Source organism: Eptatretus burgeri, chromosome 18 (assembly GCF_056783735.1).
Source record: "Eptatretus burgeri isolate ZD-2024b chromosome 18, Ebu_testis_v1, whole genome shotgun sequence".
Classification (NCBI taxonomy): domain Eukaryota; kingdom Metazoa; phylum Chordata; class Myxini; order Myxiniformes; family Myxinidae; genus Eptatretus; species Eptatretus burgeri.
The window spans coordinates 2217666-2230511 of record NC_140978.1 but is presented as its reverse complement, the minus strand read 5'-3'; the positions used below and the strand labels follow the sequence as shown (position 1 = coordinate 2230511).

The 12846-nt window shown below is 45.1% G+C and overlaps 1 protein-coding gene across 5 annotated transcripts in view; it reads right to left on the bottom strand.

Annotated features, from left to right (window-relative positions):
• Positions 1-12846, bottom strand: part of LOC147008467 (beta-1,3-galactosyltransferase 1-like) — an 80447-nt gene that overhangs the window by 26225 nt on the left and 41376 nt on the right. Inside the window, exon 2 of one of the 5 annotated variants that reach the window (XM_085863578.1) lies at positions 1973-2087. The exons of the other annotated variants lie outside the window; for them this stretch is intronic. The gene's annotated coding sequence lies outside the window, so the exon portion shown is untranslated. The remainder of the gene's footprint in view (positions 1-1972; positions 2088-12846) is intronic. 5 annotated transcript variants of the gene reach the window in all.

Sequence of the window (12846 nt, the reverse complement as noted above, 5' to 3'; positions counted from 1 at the left end):
GTCCTTTCCTTCGTTTGAATCTCCATCTTGCTTCACGTAACGGGTTCGTCATGGGCTGAATACGCCCGATAATTAATCGGAACCGTCGAGGCCGACGATAACATGGCTCGGTTATCCCGATAGCACGGAACGGATCGCTTAAGCAGCCCGTGTCCGGAGTCGACCTGCGGCGAGGTGCGATCGCCCGGTCTACCCTCCGCGTGGGTACTTCGCTAGGTCGAGTTTGGCGAACAACCCTATCCCACGCGGGTGGCCGATTAGCACGATCGTGGTGAGGCCGAAAGGCCCACCGTGACTGGCTCCCAGCGTTAGTCCGAGAGGGTCACGACAGAATTGTCCGTCCGGTGGGCGACGTGCCGCGATTCGAGTCACGTGGCCGATCGCACGTCGGCGGGCGCGAATTCGCAACAGCCCAGGTCGAAAAACCAGTTAAAACCAGTATACATTTTCAACTGGTCTCTATTGGTTCTAATTGGTTTTTAACTGGTCTCTATTGGTTTCAACTGGTACCAGTTAAATTCAGTCAGAATTCCAATTTCCCAGTTGAAAAAACCAGTAGCTCATATTTGTACCAGTTAAAGTCTTACTGGTTCCAGTTGATACCAGTTGCAATGTACTGGTCCCAGTTGATACCAGTTGCAATGTACTGGTCTCCCAGTTGATACCAGTTACAATGTACTGGTCCCAGTTGATACCAGTTAGTTAAATACAATTGTATTTCAACTGGTAATATATCACTCTATTCCAATTTCCATATTAAAACCAGTAAGAAACCAACTGGCTTTACTGGTACCAGTTGGCTACTGGTTTTCAACTGGTACCAGTTGACCAGTAAGCTACTGGTCTTTACTGGTTTTTTGACCTGGGAGTATTTCTTTAAATGGTTCATCACTAATGTTGTTTTTTTTTACCTGTTGTTATTGTATTTTAAAACTACCATTCAGTGTTGCGCTGTGACCTTCAAGAACATTTGTTTTTATTTGCTAACTCTATCTCTATGTGTTATCATAAGTCTGACCAGCTCGTTTAAACAACAAGTATGTTCTGTGCTGTGTTTCGTTGTATAACTACAGCTCCACTTGCTTTTCTCCGTTATTTACCTCCTTTTACTCCACTAGGCACATGTATGTGTGATTGCAGGCTCAAAGCTTCGCGGCACTTTCAGCGGAGTACAACTAATACCTTTTCTCAGTTTGGCGCAATCTATTTACCGAGTTTGTGATCCCTTTGGCATGCAACTCCAGAAGTCTTTCTTTATAGATAGAATCACATCCTACCAGACATCGAAATTGGTCAATGAAATTTGGTCACAAATGAAAATAGAAAATGAAAATTGGTCACAAATGAAAATGAAATTTTGAATTGGTCACGAATGAAAATAGAAAATGAAAATTGGTCACAAATGCATCACTGAGATATATTTATTTTGGTATACTGTCGTGTTCATTCATTCATCGTCATTGTCAACAAGTCTACAAGCTCGTCAAAAAATTGGTGACTCAAGTGCGACTCGAGTCCAAGTCTCCTACTCGAGTTGCCATCCTGCACTGATTGACTGACTGGCACAAACTGAGATTTATTCTTATGGATAAATAAACCTTCAAAAGGTAAGAAAACGTGCTCGACACCTCGTGTGTGTGTGTGTGTGTGTGTGTGTGTGTGTGTGTGTGTGTGTGTGTGTGTGTGTGTGTGTGTGTGTGTGTGTGTGTGTGTGTGTGTGTGTGTGTGTGTGTGTGTGCCATAAAGAGTAATAATTGAATACAATGCAGTAGAAGATAGAAACAGTTTGGCCATTTTCTACCACAAAGGATCCCGGCGCTGTTAACAAAGCTTCAGATTTGAGAGCATATTTGTTTGGTGATAAAATTTGTTATTAATAGTGTGCTGATTTGCAAATTTGTCATTATCAAAAATTTGCCAAGCACTGAATCCACAGGTACCTTTTCATCATATTCAGGGTAATAATTCTTACCTCCACCACCGAAGGTGAAGGTGGTTGTTTTCACCCCTTTCTGTGTCTGTCTGTCTGTCTGCAGGATATCTCAAAAAGTTGTAGACGGATCCGGATGAAATTTTGTGGACTGGTTCTGTGTGAGACAAGGACGAACCGATTCGATTTTGGTGAAAATCTGGATCCGGATCCAACTACTAGAATTTTAAAAGTGATTCTTCACCATTGAGATATAGGGCCCAAAACGATATATAACACGATATTTCAAAAAAATTATTGGGCCAGATATGTTCTCGTGAATCAGGCATTACATTACAGCGGTATGCGCTCTACCGAGTCCCCTTCTAATTACTTTTTGGAACTGTTTGATGATGGCCTGGGACGAATATTCAGGAGATTCTACTGGAATTTCCAACTGAGATCAATTATACTGACATTTTGAAAATCATAGCTCTTTCAGAAAAAAAAAAAACATCGGTATTGTTCGGTTGAGTGCTGCAATTCGAAAATCATTTCCTGCTGAATAAAAAGTTATCAGTGCCATGGTTCCTTCAACGATCAGTCATGGAAATGGCTGCTTTTCGTGTATGATGTCAATTGCAAAATCCCGTTCTCTAAAATTGTCGGCTATGCACCTTTCATAACCCACAGCGACCTTGGTAATTCACGTCCTGTCATGACCACAAAAAGTTTGTGTCGTATAAATATGGAAAGATATTTGAACAATTAATTCATATTTCATGTGCAGACCATTTGTGAAACGAAAAGAGTATAATTTAAGCGACGCTGTACTATATTCTAATGGTACCTTGTGCAGTATGTACTTTATCGGTATGACACTACTATATTTATAAAGAAGAGGTTGTGTTGACCTGACCCTCCTGAAAGATAAAATTTTCTGGCTTGTTGGTACATTCAGACCCCATCAATGAGCAACTTAACATTGATAGTTGTGCCGTGACAGATTAACTTTTCATACTATAAAGCTATCCTCCTTTACACTTAAAAGACTACCGTATCACTAACCCTGTCCGTTCACGAACGTTAGAGTGCTATGCCAATTTTGAACAGGCTGGCAAGCTAGGCGCAGTGGCATCATCATGAAACTGATAACCTTCTTGGGAGATTCATGAAATTATGAGGTTGTAGAAACAAATTGCAAACAATGCAAGAGTTTAAAAGGTTTGTAGTTTTACAGGTGGGGAGAACATATTGAAAGTGACAGCAGCTATATTGGTATAGCATCTGCGATAAAGTGGTGATATCACATGAGATATTTGGTCCGTCCTATGAAAGACTCAGCAAAACACAATACATGAACACAATACATTTACTTTTGTATTATACCTGGGAAAACACAGTATATGTGCTCATCTCTTAAACCTCAGCAGGAGAAAGATAGGATGGGGGTACATTAAGGAAGAAATGGAGATTTATAACGATAACAAAAAAAATATACGATTTGTCAAGAACAGCAAACACTTAAGTCTTGACACAGGAAGCACAAATGACGTTGACATCAAAAAGGTCCATGACAGATATAGAATCATCCTTAAATGCCTTGTCTGCAAATAAGGACTCTCTAAATCCAGAATCGATGCTCCACACCGCTCACTCGTTCCTCGTTTTCCCCACCTGTGGAACTAACTTCCTCAGTCTCTTGAATGTCATTCTTCCCTCTGCGTCTTCAGGACACCTTGTTACCACCATATCAGATAAACCCCTATCCAAAACCATTCTCCCACTGTTAACCCCCAACCTCTCAAGCCCACATCTTTCAAAATTTCCAGTTTTTCCTTTCTGAGATTTTGCTTCTGTATCCATCTTTTCCACCCTATGCGTCCTAACCTACCGCTCACCCAAACCAGATCAGGTATGGGAGTATGCACCGGAGCAGTGCGACGCTGCGTCCACTTTCCACCAGTACACCAGGGGCCTCCATCTGGCCATTCCCCAGGCAGATGTCTGGCCCATCCCCATCTCCTTGAGATGCTGATCAAGCTGTTGCAACCACGAGGCACGTGGTCGGCCCATTGGCCTCCTCCACTCACGGGGCTCCCTAGCTGAGAGAATCTGGTGAGCAGGATCAGCGTCAGGATAACGAGCCACATGTCCATACAGCCACAGCTGATGCTCACAGACTATGCAAGTAACAAATTTCATTTGAGTCTCAGCAACCGCTCATTGGACACAATGTCTGACCAACGATGGCCAAGGATTCTCCAAAAGACCTGGTACCAAAGGAATTAAGTCTCCATCTTAGATCACTGGTCAGAGTCCAAGTCTCACATCCGGGGAGCAAAACTGGAAGCACCAAGGACCTGAAGACTCGGACTTAAATCCTCCCACACAGGAACTGGCAGTGCAACACCCCATGATCCAGTGAATCCATGACTCCCCAGGCCTGACCCAGACATCTGTTGACCTCTGGCTCACAGCCAGCAGAGATATGAATATCACTGCCATGGAGGGTGAATCTCTCCGTGACTACAACTTCCTCACCACAAACAGGTACAGACAGGATAGGAGTATCCAAGATGTCATTGAAAGCCTGGATCTTCGTTTTGACCCAGGAAACCCAGAATCCCAGCGGCTATGACTCCTCATTCAGCACGTCAATGGTCCCTAAAATTATATCCAGAGACTCTGCAAAGATGATGGCATCATCTGCAAAATCAAGGTCAGAGATCTTGACATTCCCACACGATGCACCACAGCTTGATCTCTCCTACATCCACCCCAGAATCCAGTCCACACAAGTGCTGAAAAGTGTGAAGGCCAGTACACACCCCTGATGGACTCCAGTAGCAACTGGAAATAAGTCAGAGATGGTACCACCACACTTCACAGCACTCTCAGTATCAGAGTATAGTTCAGAAATCAGATTGATCAGTTTTGGAGGCAACCCACAAAGACCAAGAATCCTCCAGAGGGCATCCCGATTCACTGAATCAAATGCTTTAAAGAGATCAACATAGGCTGCAAGCAGCCCCTGCTGAAACTCTTGTATGCGTTCTGTGAGGACCCGAAGAGCAAGGATACGGTCAATCATTGACTTTTTTGGTGTAAAGCCTGACTGCTCTAGATGCTGGTGCTCAAGCAGATGGTGGCGAACCCTATCAAGAATTATTCAAGCAAAGACCTTGCCCGGCACTGTGAGCAGTGTCACGCTTCGGAAGTTGTTGCCGTCTTCGCGATCACTCTTCCCTTTCCAGAGAGGGACAACAAGGCCCCTCTTCCAGTCAGTTGGGATGAAGCCTGTGTTCCAGGCACAGTACAGAACTGCAGGCAACGACATGAGTGCAGCATTTCCACCAGCCTTGAGAAGTTCAGCATGGATGCCACAGATCCCAGGAGCTTAACCCTATTTCAACTGGTTCAATGCAGCCCGTGTTTCCACAAGCGAAGGTGGACCACAGTTGATTGGAGGATCAGCAATAGGGATTGTAACAACCCTGACATCCAACTTGACAGCTGGTGGATCAGCCAGGTACAACTGCTCAAAGTAACCAGCCCAGCGGGCCTTTACTTTGTACTCCTCTGTCAAGAACCCACCACCCTCTGCTCTAATTGCAGTACACTGAGGGATGGGCTTGGATGAACGCAATGCACGAATTCCCCTGTAAGCTGGATGACACTCACTTGTCCACAGGTGATGCTCCACCGCCTCACAGATTTCTCACACATAGGCCTCCATGCTCACTCTTAGTGCACTTACAGTTTTACGCCTCAGCTCCCTGAACAGCTCAGCTCTGCCATTCAGCCAGGCCCTGCGACTCTGGTCAATGGTATCCAGTGTTTCTTGAGAGACAAAATTCTTCTTCACCCCACGGTGAGTTCCAAGACATCCACCGGCAACATTAAGGATGGTGGTCTTGAAGGCACTCCACAACTCTTCAGGCTCTCTCAAACCACTCAGACCCCCCAATTCTCCACTCAGACTGTTCGCAAACTCCTCAGATACCCTCTCATCCTTGAGCTTACCAACATCCAGCCTAGGCTGGGATGGTACCATTCTCCTGGATTTAAGCTGCAAGTTCTGGATCATCCTCCAGCGACCATCAATGAGCACATGGTCAATCTCCTTTGCCACACTGCCAATGTTGGAATACCAAGTCCAGCAATGAGCCTGTGGGTGCTGAAATCATTATCCAACCACCCTAAGTCCATGACTTCTTGCTAAGTCAAGGAACTTAGTGCTATTCAGGTTCACAGTTCCAGACCCATGGGGACCAACACACATCGTCTCATAACCATCCCTACCAGTTCCAGTCGATGCATTGAAATCCCCCAAGACGAGGAGAGTATCTCGCCTGGGGCATTGATCAACCACAGACTCAAGTGTGGCATAGAATGCATCCTTCACGGTGAGATCACTCGCCTCAGTCGGAGAATAAACAGAGACCAGGGAAATGGCATCCAAGGAGTGACGAATCCTTCGTCTCATAATACACTCGTTGACCTGCGTTACCTCAATTATCATTGGAGTCAGCTTATTGGACACAGCTGCAGCAACTACTTGGGCATGGTAACCATCAGAGCGACCAGACCAATAGTAGGTGTCACCACCACCCATGATCTCACCGCAATCCGGTCTCTGAACCTCAGAGAGTGCTGCAATACCGATGTCCAAACGCTTGAAGTCAGATGGTAACAGAGAAAGATCATCCCCTCTTAGGGATAGGACATTCCAGGCACACACTCGAAGGACCGCCTCAGGTTAACCTAAGGAGACCGCCGTCTGGTGGACGACACCTCAGCACCACCCGGCACACACTATCGCAATCTGACCCGTGAAGGTTACCCCATGGTTTCCCTCCTATCATCAAAGATTGGGGGTCGCGAAGGCTTTTCCCCAATCCTGTCATCTGGTGAGCTGCCCTCCGAAGGACAGCTGCACAGGATGCACTCCCACGAAATGGGATTTCAGATTTTTCGTGCTTTTAGAATGTTTTGCGGAATGAAGGGTTTTACGGTGGCCAGAATGCAAATCCTACCACCAACCTCCTAATAAAAAGTAACCCAACTGCAGGAGGACATCCACAGACACAGTTGGCCACTAGATATGGATGGCCATTGGCTCAAAAGGGGCTTCTCTGCCCTTTGACAGGTTTTGTTCTTCATCCTGCTGGTTGTCCATATCCTACAACCTTCTGACCAAGAAACTTGGTGGGGGAGACAGTTTCGTCGCCGACAACCCGACCATGGAACAGGTTAGTGCAAGTTTAAATGGTACCTGTCGGAAGTCACAGATCTCATTTGACCTGATCTGACCTCACTCCCTCCCCCACTCATCCATTATTTGTCCAAGTCTCCCTATTTTGATCCTCAAGCTTGCTGTTGGTGCTTATTAATATGAATGTGTGACTCTTTTTCCTGTTCCATTTGTTCTGTTGCATCCTGATCCGTTCTGCATTCCAGCTCTTCCATGAGCCTTAATGTTGAATACAAAAAAGGACATCATTGCATATGGAAGTAACTTCACAATGATTTTTTTTCCTCTCTTTCCCACAGTCATACATTTATGGTAATATATCTGTTTATGTGATTGTAAAATGTGGTTTTGGCACAATCCTGGAGATCGACTTGAGTCTTCCATGGAATGATGCGCTGTGGCCTCGATGGGCCAAAAGACCTCCCTGCTGTGATCCAATCACAAAGGGAAGCAAAGCGATACAGCCCTTGCAATTGAGATCATTGATTTGATTTACATAAGTTCGAATTCCATTCCATGGAACATATATATATATATATATATATATATATATATATATATATATATATATATATATATATATATATATGTATATATATTTTTTTTTACATATATATATATATTTATATATATATATATATATATATATATATATATATATATATATATATATATATATATATTTACATTATACCTGGTGTTGGCGCAGTGGTTAGGGCAGCGGCTTGGGACCCAAAAGGTCCTGAGTTTAAGCCCCGTTGGGCCACTTAATTAATATACACCAGGGGGTTGACTCAGCCTGTCATCCTTCCGAGGTCAGAGAAATGAGTACCAGTGTACTGGGCCCGGTGTATGCCCCGGTTAGAATAGGTGTACCATATCCCTGTGTGTCGTAAGAGGCGACCAGGGTTGCGTCAGGAAGGGCATCCGGCGTTAAAACCTATGCAAATCATTACGCGGACAATAAAACGGATTTCCATACCGGATCGGTCGAGGCCCAGGTTACCAACGACAGCCACCGGTACTGGTGATCAGCAGGGTACCGGTGGAAATTGTGCTACTGCTGGGTGAAGGAGGAGAAGGAGACGGGGAAGGCGGGTCCAGAGGCAGTGGGAGAGGGGGAAGAGTAGAAGTGTGGAGGTGAGAGTTGGAACTCTGAAGGTTGGGACGATGACTGGCAAAGGGGGAGAGTTGGCTGATATGATGGAGAGAAGAAAGGTGGACATACTGTGTGTACAAGAGACCAAGTGGATGGGGAGCAAGGCTGGGAGTATTGGAGGTGGTTTCAAACTGTTCTACCATGGTGTGGATGGGAGGAGAAATGGTGTCGGGGTAATCCTGAAGGAAGATTATGTCAAGAGGGTATTGGAGGTGACGAGAGTGTCTGACCGAGTGATGAGTGTAAAGTTGGAAATTGAAGGGGTGATGATGAATGTCATCAGTGCATATGCCCCACATATGGGGTGTGAGATGGAATATAAAGAATATTTCTGGAGTGAGTTAGATGAAGTGGTGGAGAGTGTATCCAAGGATGAAAGAGTGGTGATTGGAGCAGATTTCAATGGGCATGTTGGGGAAGGGAATAAAGAGGATGAGGAGGTGATGGGCAGGTACGGTCTCAACAAGAGAAATGTGGAAGGGCAAATGGTGGTAGAGTTTGCAAAAAGAATGGAAATGGCAGTGGTAAATACGTATTTCAAGAAGAAGGAGGAACACAGGGTGACGTACAAGAGTGGAGGAAAGTGCACACAGGTGGATTACATCTTAAGCAGGAAATGCAACCTGAAAGACATTAGTGACTGCAAGGTGGTGGCAGGGGAGAATGTAGCTCGACATCATCGATTGGTGGTCTGTAAGATGATTTTGAAGGTGAGGTTGAGGAAGAGAGTGAGGGCTGAACCAAGGACCAGATGGTGGAAGCTGAGGAGGAAGACTGTTGGGTGGAATTTTGAGAGGAGGCGAGACAGGTGTTGAATGGTGGTAAAGATGGATGGGATGATTGGGCAACTACAGCAGAAATGGTGAGGGAGATAACTAGGAAGGTACTTGGTGTGACATCTGGACAGAGTAAGGAAGATAAGCAGACTTTGTGGTGTAACAAGGAAGTACAGGAAGGTATAAAGAAGAAGGGGTTTGCAAAAAAGAAGTGGGATAGTCAGAGAGATGAAGAAAGTAGGCAGGAGTACAAGGAGTGGCGGCGAAAGGCAAAGAGAGAGGTGGCAAAGGCTAAGAAATTGGCATATGACGAGCTGTATGAGAAGTTGGATACAAAAGAAGGGGAAAAGCATTTATACCGATTGGCAATACAGAGGGACCGAGCTGGGAAGGATGTGCTGCAGGTTAGGGTGATAAAGGACGCAAATGGGAATGTGCTGACGAGTGAGGAGAGTGTGTTGAGAAGGTGGATGGAGTACTTTGAGGAGCTGATGAATGAAAAAAATGAGAGAGAGAGAGAGAAGGTTGGAAGAGGTGGAGATTGTGAATCTGGAAGTGGGGTGGATCAGTAAGGATGAAGTGAGGACTGCTATGAAGAAGATGAAAAGTGGAAAGGCGGTTGGCCCAGATGGTATACCAGTGGAGGCATGGAAGTGTTTAGGAGAGATGGCAGTGGGATTGTTAACCAGATTGTTTAATAAAATCTTGGAAAGTGAGAGGATGCCGGAGGAGTGGAGATTAAGTGTACTGGTTCCGATTTTCAAGAATAAGGGTGATGTGCAGAGCTGTGGAAATTACAGAGGGATAAAGTTGTTAAGCCACACCATGAAGTTGTGGGAAAGAGTAGTGGAAGCTCGGTTGAGAGGAGAGGTGACGATCTGTGAGCAGCAATATGGGTTTATGCCAGGAAAGAGCACCACTGATGCAATGTTTGCTTTGAGAATATTGATGGAGAAGTATAGGGAAGGCCAGAAAGAGTTACATTGCGTGTTTGTGGATTGAGAAAAAGCTTATGATAGGGTGCCAAGAGAGGAGTTGTGGCATTGTATGAGGAAGTCGGGAGTGGTGGAGAAGTATGTGAGGATCGTGCAGGATATGTATGAGGACAGTGTGACAGCGGTGAGGTGTGCGGTAGGAATGACGGAACGGTTTAAGGTAAAAGTGGGATTGCACCAAGGATCGACTCTGATCCCTTTCCTGTTTGCAATGGTGATGGACAGGTTGACGGACGAGATCAGACTGGCGTCTCCATGGACTATGATGTTCACGGATGACATCATGTTCTGGAGGGAGCAGGCTGAGGTGAGCCTTGAGAGGTGGAGGTACGCACTGGAGAGAAGGGGAATGATAGTCATTAGGAGTAAGATGGAGTACATGTGCATAAATGAGAGGGAGGGTGGTGGTATGGTGCGGTTGCAAGGAGTTGAGGTGGGGAAGGTGGATGGGTTTAAATACTTGGGATCAACTGTCCAAAGTAATGGAGAGTGTGGCAGAGAAGTGAAAAAGAGAGTGCAGGCAGGATGGAGTGGGTGGAGAAGAGTTGCAGGAGTGATTTGTGACAGAAGGGTAGCTGCAGGAGTGAAGGGGAAAGTATATAAGACGGTAGTGAGACCAGCTATGTTGTATGGTTTGGAGGCGGTGGCGCTAACAAAAAGACAGGAAGCGGAGCTGGAGGTGGCAGAGTTAAAGATGCTGCGATTCTCGTTGGGAGTGACAAGGAAGGACAGGATAAGGAATGAGTATATTGGAGGGACTGCGCAGGAAGGACGGTTTGGAGACAAAGTGAGAGAGGCGAGATTGAGATGGTTTGGACATGTGCACAGGAGGGAAGCGGAGTATATCGGGAGAAGGGTGCTGAAGATGGAGCCGCCAGGTAGGAGGGGAAGAGGAAGGCCAAAGAAGAGGGTCATGGATGCGGTGAGGGCGGACATGCGGGTGGTTGGAGGGTCAATGGAAGATGTGGAGGATAAAGCGAAATGGAGACGGTTGATCCGCTGTGCCGACCCCTAACAGTAGCAGCCAAAAGAAGAAGAAGAAGATATATTTATTTATTTATTTATGTTCATATATATATATATATATATATATTTATATATATAGAAATAGATATATAGAAATAGATATACATGTAAATATAGAAATAGATATACATGTAAATACAGATATATATATGTAAATATAGAAATAGATATACAGTGGTGCCCCCAGAATCCGAATTTAATTCGTTCCAAGAGGCTGTTCGGATTCCATAAAGTTCGGATTCCAAAACTATTTTCCCAATAAGAAATAATGGAAAGTGAATTAATCCATTCCTGGACCCCAAGAAAACCCACTTTCAAGACACTTTCAACTGAAATTACCCATGTTTCAGGTAAAATAAGATGAGTAAATGTCCTTTTCTGGGTCATGAATCTTTTTCCAAGCCTGGGGGATGAGCAGGAGCGTTGTCGCTTCTTCCATCAGGTCTGGATGCAGCTCCGGCCTATCAGTGGCCATTAGGATCCAAAACGTAAACTGTTCAGCCTGGTGGAGGTATGTAATTAACTATGAAGCACCAAATGGTGTTTTATATCCCAGTCCACTCTGTGGAGACACAAACGTGCCATTTTCACCGCATGGTTCCAAGGGAGAAAATCAAGAGGTGAAGCGATTGGGTGACGCAGCATGACGTCACTACCATGCTCGCGAAAAAAACGTTGAGTTCGTTAAAGCCAATTCGTCAGAGGGTTCATTGAATGAGTTCGCTTCACGACGGGTTTTCGCCCTTTTATCACTTCTTTATTTTTCAGAATCCTACACATGGTCGATTTCGGCAGCTCGAACATGGCAGTGAGATCAGACACACGCGTACCGCTCTCATGCTTAGCGATAAGTTCTTTCTTCAACTTCATTGTCGTTCTCACGGACTTCCTCTTATTCCTATTTGCTTCACTGCTCTTCTTGGGTGCCATGGAGAATGCACAAGGGTGATAATTGAAAAAAAAGAATGCACAAATCAAGGTTAAAACACGAGGTAAAGTTGCGATCGACACACGAGAGAAGCTTTCACGAGTACTTCCACCGACGAACTGAATGAACAAAGCGTGAAGATGCGGGTCGAACAGGCAGGGGAGACGCACGTGAACAAACACGAACGCCACGTTGTGTTCGGTTTTCGAAAATGTGTTTGGTTTTTGGGGCAAAATTTTCTCGCAAAAATTGTTTGGATTCCAATATGTTCAAACAATGGGGCGTTCGGATTCTGGGGCACCACGGTATATGTAAATATAGAAATATATATATATATATATATATATATATGTATATGTATATATATATATATATATATATGTATATGTATATGTATATATATATATATATATATATATATATATATATATATATATATATATGTATATATATGTATATGTATATATATATTGTTGCGGATTCGCGCCCGCCGGCGTGCGAACGGCCACGTAACTCGAATCGCGGCACGTCGCCCACCGGACGGACAATCCAGTCGTGACCCTCTCGGACTAACGCTGGGAACCAGTCACGGGTGGACCTTTCGGTCTCACCGCGATCGAGCCAATCGGCCCCCGCGTGGGATAGGGTTGCTCGCCAAATTCGACCTACCTAAGTACCCACACGGAGGGTAGACCGGGCGATCGCACCTCGCCGCAGGTCGACTTCGGACACGGGCCACTTAAGCGACCCGTTCCGTACTATCGGGATAACCGAGCGGTGTTATTCGTCGGCCTCG